Source organism: Anser brachyrhynchus (assembly GCF_964034855.1).
Source record: "Anser brachyrhynchus genome assembly, chromosome: 2".
NCBI lineage: Eukaryota > Metazoa > Chordata > Aves > Anseriformes > Anatidae > Anser > Anser brachyrhynchus.
The window spans coordinates 92,663,191-92,674,354 of NC_137695.1; the positions used below are offsets into that span (position 1 = coordinate 92,663,191).

The 11,164-nt window shown below is 38.4% G+C and overlaps 1 protein-coding gene across 9 annotated transcripts in view; it reads right to left on the reverse strand.

The window, feature by feature from the left end:
• MOCOS (molybdenum cofactor sulfurase) overlaps nucleotides 1-11,164 on the reverse strand; it is an 884,654-nt gene that overhangs the window by 162,729 nt on the left and 710,761 nt on the right. The window lies entirely within an intron of this gene.

The following is an 11,164-nucleotide window of genomic DNA, read 5'->3' on the forward strand; positions in this document are numbered from 1 at the left end:
CACCAACTTGCATTTTGTATGACCACTATTTAATGTATCTTTTTCCCAGTTTCCCAGATATCACTGTACCACCCTGTAGTACAAGTATGAGATTTATTCTTGTAAAGATTTGGACCCAGACAAAAAAAAAAATGGTAACTTTCCATGTGCAAAATGAGGACTTCTGGTAGTGAATGAATTTTGAAGTACAGACAACTACAGATTTATAGAAGCCGGAACGGCTTGTCACTTTGTGCAGTTTGTGGACAGACTGAAAGTTCCCAACCTAATCAGTCTCTAATAAACAATTTTTACTGTTTAAAATCGTTTTTCAAGGAAAATAATGGATGTTTTTACTATGCTTTGTACAGCTTTTTCATGAAACATCTTATCAGTAGGCACGATTGACTGAATTGGCTTGTTGCTGCTCAAACAAAACTGAGAATGCTCTTGACTGATTTTAACTCCATTCAAAAATTTCCTGGCTAATTATACTTTTGAAAATGTAGAAAACTCACATGCAGCTTTCTAAAGACATTAAGTTGCAGCTTTATTGCACTGACAGCTTATCGATTAGGAAAATGCTTCAGACAATAAAAATAGCAAAAAAAAAATCTCTATTATTCTCTGTATCCTTGTGAAGCAAAGAGCAAAAAAAAAAATTGTATGTAGAGTAGGGTAAAACACATGAGATTTCTCCAGCAGCTTTGGGAGCTACACTTGTAGGAATATAGGATCTCACAGAAATGTTCAGCACAGAGAAACAACTTCTCATTCTTTTGCAACTTTGGCTGTGTAGCAGATATCAGAGGTGTGTGCTTATTTTAAAAGGTGCTGTAACCAAAACGTGGTGTTAATAACATGCTGAAAGTTAAAAACTAGGAAGCTCTATTCTACTGTCTTCTGTCGTAAGCTACCTACAATCAGCACCTCTACTTACCCATGTTTAACTAATTGGTAGTCCTATTCAGAAATGTCAGCAAGAAATATGATTACTTGAAAAGAAGCACATTTGTGTAACATTAAATCAACAGCTAATTAATGTAGCAAATAACCACTGCATTTTCATTATAATCATGTAATTATTCTAAGCGTATTGGTTACAGCAACAGTCAATTTTATTACACAGATATATCTCTGTTTTGATTGTGTTGTTAAAGCATAACTATGTGGCTGGTTGTTTCACGTATTAGAATATTCAACAGCCTAATATCGTGTTTTTCCACCTGCTCAGGTTATGATATTCATTTGGTCGGGCTTTAAGATGTACTCCTGGAATTATCATGAGCCTTAGCCAATAAAGGAAGAGAAGACATGCTGATGGAAGACAGAGTAATGTGGTACCGCAGCGTGCTCATACATAATACAGACAGCCATTTATTTCCCCCAAGTAATAATGAAAAGGTTCATAAAGAAGCTAAGCTTTGCTGTTGTGGCTGCAGAGCTAATTTTAGCATGTGTATGCATCCAAAAGGGTCCTGCAAAACTTCCACAGCACCCAAACAGGCTGAACCATTAATCAGAGTCTTAGAAAGGCCTACTTGATCCTCTATGGCTGATCCTCTGCAAGAGAACAAGCTATGGACCTGCCTACTCATGGCACAGACCCTTTGTGCTGCCTGGTAAACCCATTTGACCTAGCCAAAACAGCAGGACTACCTAAAGTCATGTGAAAAACATCCCCACTCTTCCGAGTTGCTCAGAACTGGGCATCTACCACCCCTTACCCGCTCCCCATCCAGTGGCCACCATTCCTCTGCTACTCACCAGGGGTAGCACCCACAGCACCAAATGGCACCCACACTTCTGAGCAAGGAAGAACATGCAAATCGCTTTTTCAGCCTGCCCAGTCTGCCAGAGCAATGCAGCCACAGGCGGAAATGTTCCTACTGAGAACAAATGTACCTTTCACATCACGGCGCTGCTCTGTTTCTTTGGTACTATCTGGAACTCTAGCCCTAGGAGCATCAGTGAGCATAAGGTGATCAGGCATTAAACAGCTTAAAAGAGCCCTCTCTAAGACAAGGTCTTAGAAAACCGGAGTAAACTGTAATTAAACCTGTCATTACAAATCAACCATTTGATCAGGACATGTTTTCTACTCCAGGTCTGTTTATCAAGTGTTCCCGATTTTGCTTTTTGCAAGTAATTACTCAATGCTTTATGTGAACCGTTTTCTGTCAAAGTAAAACTTCTCTTTACCATTTTATGAACTCTTTGACTGTTCATTACTCATGGTATTAAGTTCAGTCACCCGAGCCACCACAGTAAGACTCCTGCATCTAAACTCCTAAAGAAAAAAGAAGAATCAGCTATCTAAGCAAAAAATAACAGGGCCTGTGACCTTGCCCATGGACACATTGACTTGTTTATATGTGGTGACTACCATTTGCGCAAAAAGAACACAGACCATCTCCTCTTCCAGTAAGTACGTAGCCAATAAAAATGAGGAGAAAATACAAGTAGGTAGGTTAATTTCTGAGGGAGCATTGGCAGGGCTCTCGAGATTTCCCTGCTTCTTGCTAGAGAGCCTAATGGCCTAGATGCCATGGTGAGGTCTAAGCCTCCAAACAACATTTCTGCTGTCTGTTAACAAAGAACCGAGGGCAAGAACAAGGAGACAAAATAAGGATGGAAACACTATACAATGTTCGTCAACACCATTTCAGTGGTGCTGCATTTCTCTCTGGCAAACAGGAATTTCCAGGCTATTCTAAAATAATTCCCCCCGATACTGCCCCCACACTCTTCATGGTTCTGGGGGAAGGAAATTTTATGGGCAAACGGGAACAGTCGCTTCAACTTGTAACAATCACTAAAAAGACAGCAGAAACAATGAGATGGAAAAGCAAAAAAGAGAAACAAAAAAGAATGGTTATTGCTTGCTGTGATTGTGATTAAATGACACGTCACCACACACTGGATTGAGTAGATCCACGATACTCAGTACAGAGAGGCCAGTATCTGTACAAATTCATTTTCGTTTGACATGAGACATGATAGTTCAGTGGGACTGAATTGTCAGCTACCTAGCATTATTATGGATCACACCTAGCAGGTAAGCTGTTGCAATGAAAGAAGCTCACTTCAAAATCCACTGCCAGGTGCCATGTGGCTGCAATACCTACCAAAGACTCTGGAGATGCAAATGCCAAGGCTCTTTGAAAGCAACTCATTTATTTAACTAAAAATGGTATCAGTGAACACCAAAAGGTATTAATAAAACCCCAAAATACCACATCTGGCCCAAGAGTTCCTGAGCCAAAGGAACTCTTATACCTTATTATATCTTATATTATATAATATTATATCTTATACTGCTATAAGATTATCATTCCTATTACTATAAATAAACTATTTATCTCCTACTAAGTTGCTCCCAGCACTAAAGAAACACTCTGAAACCTGAATATATAAATATAAATATAAATATAAATATAAATATAAATATAAATATAAATATAAATATAAATATAAATATAAATATAAATATAAATATAAATATAAATATAAATATAAATATAAATATAAATATAAATATAAATATAAATATAAATATAAATATAAATATATGTTGGGAGTGATACCATTTAACATCTTCATCAACAATCTGGACAACCTTGACAGCTGAGGAAACAGGCTGATAAACCTCAGAAAGTTCAAAGATTAGTAAGTACTGCACCTGAAATGGACTATCACAGTGTGTCAGTATAGACAGGACTGACTGACCAGGCAGTAGCTCTGCAGAGAGGGACCTCGTCCTTGTAGAAAAGTTGAATATGAATAAGCAGTGCACTTGTGTGGATATGAAGGCCCACCACACACTAGGCTGTTTTAAATAGTACCATGGACAGCAAGTCAAGTGATTATTCCCATCACTCAGCACTCAAAAGGTGTCTGGAAGATTGACCACGTGGGGACCAGAGAAGCTGTGGATGCCCCATCCCTGGAGGTGCTCAAGGCCAGGCTGGATGGGGCTTTGGGCAACCTGGTCTGGTGGGAGGTGCCCCTGCCCATGGCAGGGGGTTGGAATGAGATGGTATTTAAGGTCCCTTCCAACCCAAACCATTCTGTGACTCTATGCTCCTCAGTGTAAACTGCAAACTGGAGTGTATTCAGCACTGGGCCACTAAAATGGCCAGGAGGTTGAAGCACATGCCCCATGAAGACAGGCTGAGGGATGGTGTTTGTTCAGCCTGGAGAAGAGAAGGTTTTGGGACCCTCATTGCTGTCTTCAGTTACCAAAGTGAGAGGAGTTATGGATAGGACAGAGGCAGACTCTTATCAGACCTACACAGTGGAAGGATAAGAGGCAACAATTAGAGCTTCATCAAGGGAAAGTCTGATCAAACATAAAGAAGAAAGTCTACATGAAGAAAGTCAGTCACTGGAAGAGGTTGCCCCAAAAGGCTGTGGAATCTCCACCCTTGGAGATGATCAGGACTCGACTGGACACAGCCCAGCACAACCTGGTCTGGTTTTGAAGCTAGCCCTGCACTGAGACCCAACGGACTCCAGAGGTCCCTTCCAACCTGAATTATTGTACAACTCTATTCTGAAAGTGAAACTATGCAAAATCATTATGAAATGCTGCCAGGAGACAGGACATTCCTCCCACGCTTCTGGGAGGCAGAGGAAAAAGGACAGAACTGTGATCAGATATTGGGATCCCCACAACATTTTGAAAATGATGGAAAGTTTAAAAAAATGAGAGAAACAAGCTACAAACCACAGGGGCTACAACAACAGAGTTTCTGCCACCTAACACATTCTGACTGGAAGACAGTAAGAGGACTCGAGCAAAATGCACGGAGGAGGCTTATAGAAAACCAGTTACTCCTGCGCGGAGGGCTTTAAAAGTCAGTGGGGTCAGTTTAAAATTGATCCATTGTCATTTTATAGGCAGCGAGTGACAAAAATGCTGGGTGGATGCAATGTGATCCCAGCTGTTGAGGACCGTGAGCAGCAGGAGGCCGCATCCTGCAATCGCTGGAAGCAGCAGGCAGCCTCTTGCTGGAAGCCTTACGAAGAGAAAATTGCCACTGCCGATCCTCATGCTGCTGCTGGAGTTGATGGGAATTTTTACTGCAGGAGCACAGCCTACATTAGAACAGCATAAAGAAACGTGTTTTAACTTCAGAAGCATATGGCTCCCAGCGGCTTCTAACCAAAGCAGCTCTGTGTCAAAGGGCAAATTTGGCTCCCAGCTTACTGTTGCATTACCTAGCTGCTGCTATAGAAATGAGGAAAGGAAAAAAGGAAAAGACATGCACTCATGGATATATGCCTGACTCAGTGGTGACCTTTTGTTCTAATAAATTGCTGATTTTTCAAATATTGGAAACAATGTATTTATCACATGGAATCTGACTGATGTGTCGGCAATGTCCTTTTGAAAAACATCTGTGCCAGCCAAATGTCAAAGTCTGTTACTTCACGTTGAATGGATTTATGCAATTATCCTATACGTCAGTGCATAGCCTGACCTTAGGCAGGAACTGAATTAAGTGCAAGGGAAGCCTGTGCAAGGGAAACCTAAGAACAAGCACGTAACTAGTCAAGTACCAAAAGTACATTACATTTGTAACCAGCTGGCACTACACAAATATGTAGATAAATCTCTAATGATGTTCTACCAATAATCCTACTTCAGCGAGTACTCTGAAAAGTAAAGCACTCCAATTCAATTCTTGCTTGCAGCAACAGAAAGGAGAAAACTATTAATGTTAGCCAATTCAATGCTCACTTTGAAGGAGGTTCAACTAAATGCATAGTGGTAGCACTGGAGCTTCCCTTGATATCTCTAGTCTTCTGATTAATAGAAGCATTTCCTCTCTTCCTACATGGAAATTTGAAATTAACTGTTTTCTTCATTCCTGTTTCAATAGCAAAGAAGGTGACAGTTCTTGTCACACATCTTTAGACACGCTGTTCCCACACTGGGAGTAGAAGGAAAAGGAAAACGAAGGGAAATTTTGCTGTTCATTAGATTTTTTCCCCCTCTAGTGTCCGTTCCATCACAAGTCTTAAGGGAAAACATCTGTTACCTAACCAAGAGTTCTCCTTCCTTCTTTTGATTCTGCTTCTCCCTGGAATATCCTTCATTCTGCTGCACTGGTATTTTAAAAGTCCTTTATTATCTCTCTCCTTTTGGTATGTTCAGGCTTCTTTTTCACTTTAAATCCAAAGAAACATGAAATAAGGAGCAGTGAAATGTCTTCTTAGGGATAACAGATACAATCTTTCTCTACTTGGCTGAAGGATTTCTATTGACTACTAAAGTTCATACAAGGTATGCATGTACATGCAATGTATGCAAGTCATACACTCCTTATTTGCAAAAAGAGTTAATTCATCCCTTTACATAGGCAAGTATTTAATACACAGATGTTTTGTTCTGTTTATGACCCAACCTTAAACTGTCCCCCATCAATAACCAAGAAAGTTGAAATAAGGGACCAAAATATAAGACCGTATTCTTTACATCCAAAATACAAGGAAGACATGTATGTGAACAGAACCTGGAACAGAAGATCTTAAAATCCTAACCCCCAACAATGATTTTCATTTTTATGATGGATTTTAACCTACAGCGATAGGAAGTCCTTTCAAATTATTAAAAGTAGAGCTTTCCAATCAAAAATATTAATAGATTGTTATATTTTGCCACCAGCATTGATAGTTATCCTGGCCAAATCTAAAGGCTCAGTCATTTTGCTTCAAAGCTGTAAGGCTTTTATATTGTGTAATCAATTTGACTTGCTTGTAGATAATTAAAGTGCTAGCAAGTGACAAAAACTAGACAAGATGCATTGACTTCAATTGGATAAAAACTCAGAAATGTGCTCTGGAAGTGATCAATATGTAAAAGCCTCTCAGAACACCACCAATATCTTGTAGCTTGTAAATTATAGTAAATGTTAAGATAAGGTCAAGGAGGATATGTATATAAATCATTTCCTCTTTGCAAAAAGGTTGTACTCCTATAAACAGGTGCAAGACAACGTCTATTAAACCAGTAAGAGCAGTGGAACTGACTTCTGTCTTGAACTAGATCCGAATTTCACTAAAGTCCATGGTACTGACAAAAGAAGGCTTTTATTAACCCCAAATTAACAAGAACTCTAAATCCCTAATTAGATCATTGTGAAAAGTGAGGAAAATGTCCTTCAGGTGTGGAAAAACAATTGCTTTTAACCGAAAATGTTGCCTAACTTCAAACTCCTATCTCCAGCTCAGTGAAAATAGAGCACTTTTCAACATCTAATACTCTAATTACTGGCAATTAGGTTTCAGTGTTCCATGAAGATGGAGATGTATCTGTTGCTTGCACTAACAAATTACTGCATTAACTGTAAATAAACAACTGTACAGACAAATAAAATGTAATCTTGTGATACAGGCAAGCCACAAAGTTAGCGCCTCAAATCTCAAAGATATTTTCATCTTCGCTTTGTTACTTAGACAATGAATTACATGTACAATGGCTGTGAGCGAACACGAATTTCAAAATCACTATTCCCAAATAGTGGCAGTTGGACTCGATGATCTTTGGAGGTCCCTTCCAACTGAACTATATGTTTCTAAATATAGCAGAAATAAAAATTCTTTTGAAAAGATGGAAGCCCTGTGTCATCCTGAGCAGACGTGCCTACATACAGTCTGAAAGATGTTTTTCACTCCAGCTGAAATAATGGGAGTCAGCCTCAGGTGTCAAGAGGTGTTAATTATAGTTCCTGATGCAACAGCAAAAGAAGAATTGTGATTTTCACAACATGTAATACAAATGCCACATGAGGTGGAAACTACAAAACCTGTCTCATGTAAGGAGACCTGATTAGAAAACAGAAAGATGTTCATGAATATGGATCCTCTTCATTTGCAATGATGACAACTTTTCACCTCTCTTATCTTTCTGCTCAAAACCAGTGAAAGTCAAAATGGACTGAAATTCAAATATGACTTATGCCCTCTTTCCTAGCCAATGTCCTCCTTGTATATTGACTTATTTCATTAAGCTACTCACAGAGAGACAGTTTCAACAGTTTGTTACAGATAAAACGTGAGAAAATCTTATTGCTCATAGCTGGCTAAAAGAAAAAAATATTTCCTAATAATGCACTGTGATCTGTCATCTTTTATGCAAGGGAAAGAGCTGTGGTGTTCTTGGGGTCTTAAATAATGGTTTGAGGGTGTCATTTTTCTACTCGTTTATTTCTTCTCTATTAAAAAGCAAGTCAGGTCAAACTGCAAGTCTCAGAGGTACATCATGTGAGAGAAGAGAAAGTTGTGAAGATCTCCAAGGCATTAAAAAATACAACTTGTCAGTAGGCACAGAATGCCACAGGGCATTCAGTGGTCACCATTTTTTTTTCCTTTTTCCTCTGTCAACAGCCATCTGCAGACAGCCTTACTAAATCCAGAAGCTTTCCCCAACTTTCAGAATACATTAATCCTTCAGCAACAGACACAGTATCTCTCCCAGTGAAAAAAAGATTACTTATTGGTGACCATGTGAGAATACCATTAAATAGTTTCAGAGGATTGACTTTCATATCGTGGAATGCTTCTACATACAGTCCTTATCAACACTGAAAGAAAGAACTGAGAAAAAAGAATGATTATGAAATATGGATTCCTTTGCCAAGGGGAAAAAAAACACTAATGGCTTAAGTAGACCTCAACCTTTCCAGCAAATTTACAAATAAGCTTTGTACATTCCACTGCTTCATCTGGCAAATATTTGTAGTGGTTTGGGTTAAGGCACCCTAGCTTTAACTGAGTATTATCTTGCTCTATATGCATTTTTATTGATTTCAGTGGGAACTATTAGTGAAAGCAAACATTATATAACGTGTATGGGTCTCTAAGGTGCCCCTGTATCTTAGAAAATACTTATTTTAAATGTACATGTTCTGTGGGAGTACCTTAATTACTGTTTATAAAAGTTTTAGCATATTCAAGTCCAGATCACAGTACCTTTGCATCTCAGAGACCGTCTCACATTTTGTAAACTCAACTTCCTTTGCTGCTATTTAACCATCTACATTGAAAGCAAACAAATAAAAATTTGGCCTGTACTTTTTACCTGCATCCTTTCTTTCTGGCTTATACACATGACAGTTTTCCTCAACTGGCTGAGCAATCCCTTTTGATTAAAATCCCTCTGTTTGTATGTGCTTGCAGCAAAAGTGTAGCATATGTCAGTTATTTTCATGCATCTCAAATCTTTTGGAGTCAATCACTCCAAATTATAGATCTTTATTCTGTAGAAGGAAAATCTGCTCTTCATCTTTGGGCACAGAACCTTTAAAACAAATAAAGACATGAAAATGCTGTTCAGTGCTAAGTCAAATGCCTATCAGAAGTCTACTATGTCAAGAGCTATTTATACCAATTAAACTCAGAAAATGATCTCAGGCAAACAAGATCTGTTTTCTGTGAAATTGTGTTGATTTGCATTAACAAAGTTGCTAACCTTTCATACTTTTCTGATTGTATCTTTCATGTATCTCTCAGTACAGATGCCAAGCTAACTGGTATAAACTTACTTCAGCTTCACAGGAGAATGAACACTTTTGAACTGTATAAAGCCTGGGCATTTTAAATGACACATTTCAAGTCTGCCACCAAGCTACATAAACGTCAGAATGGTAGTGTACACAGTTTCCTCTTCAATAAGTTATTAGGTTCACTTTTTCTTTTTGTCTATCCAAGCCATCTGTGTGTTGGAGAAATTATTTCCAAATGTGTGTAATTTAAAACCCATCATTTTTCACAATGTGTGCAATCAGACTTAAATTATTTAGAAATTATCAATGCAAGCTGCCTCACTTAACCCTTTGAGGTGGAAGAACATGTAAGAAGAAAAAAACAAGTCCAGGCAAGGGACTATCACTGATTGAAATCAAGGTACAAGAGATCATGGTGACAAAACCCTGACCTCACCTCATTGCCAAGACCCCAATGCCCAGGTCAGAGAGACAACGTAAAACAGCTTGCAAACAAGCCATTGTTACTTGTGGTGTGGTTGTCAATTATTAACTTCTACTGCTAGTCACAACCCTAGGTTTACATAGAAAACTCCCAACTACATACCCCTTCCCTCTTACACAAGGGTTAAAAAAAAAAAAAAAACACAAAGTCAAAAAAAAAAAAAAAGGCCTTCCTAAATTGTTTTTTTTTTTCCTCTTAGCAATAACAACAACAACAAAATATATAACACATTTCAGTAGCACAAGTAACAAGCCTGATCTTCCCAGTCAGCACCATTGTAAAATGGCAAATTTCTTAAAGACAATTAATTTATACATTTAGGAGAGTGGGATCAGTGGGATCAACTCCCCCCCCCCCCCCCCCTTTCTTTTTCTGAGGCCTGGAAAGGGTGCAAAACTTCACAGATGGGGAAAAGAAATGCTTCATTTCATCACCACTCATCTTTACCCACTACAAGCAAGTATTTCAGAAGGCCTACCATGAAGGCAAAAGCACTACTGACTGTGAACCTGTCCTCTCCCCTCCCAAGATTTCAGAAGAGCAACAGAAACATCAATATAAACAGAGCTCAATCCTCAGCTGTATGCCTGACATTTTACAATGATTTAGCAGACTCTCAAATGACTTTGCAATTCTGAATACTGACACCTTAGGCCTTGTTAACTGCACTTGTTCACAGACCTTACAGGATTTTAGCAACATCTATTTCACAGCAAACCATCAAAAGGAGTATGTGCTACTTGTATAAGCCTGAGATATTTTTTCTAAAAAAAATGTCATCCTGTAATCCTGTCTTGGAACTGTCCAAAGATCAAAGATACACTCAATCTATAACATTGAATGTAACAGTTTGAATGCACATATTTCTAAAATTAAATCCTGATTTTTTCTAAAAAATTTGTTCCAATATATCATTTTCCATTCAAAAACTATTATGATAATAACAAGTATCCTCTTGCTAAGCTGCAGAACACCTGTGTAACTCAATCTGATATTATCTCCACATTTTACGTGGGGAGAAAGATTGCAAGAAGCTACGACAGTCACTATCGCACAATTCAGCATATTAGCAAGAATCCCAATTCCTGCAAACTCCGAATCTATGATAAACTCACTAACTTCTAATATTATGAATGTTTTAACCTTGCCAATCAATGTGTCACAGCAGATTTGTAATACCTGGAGTGTT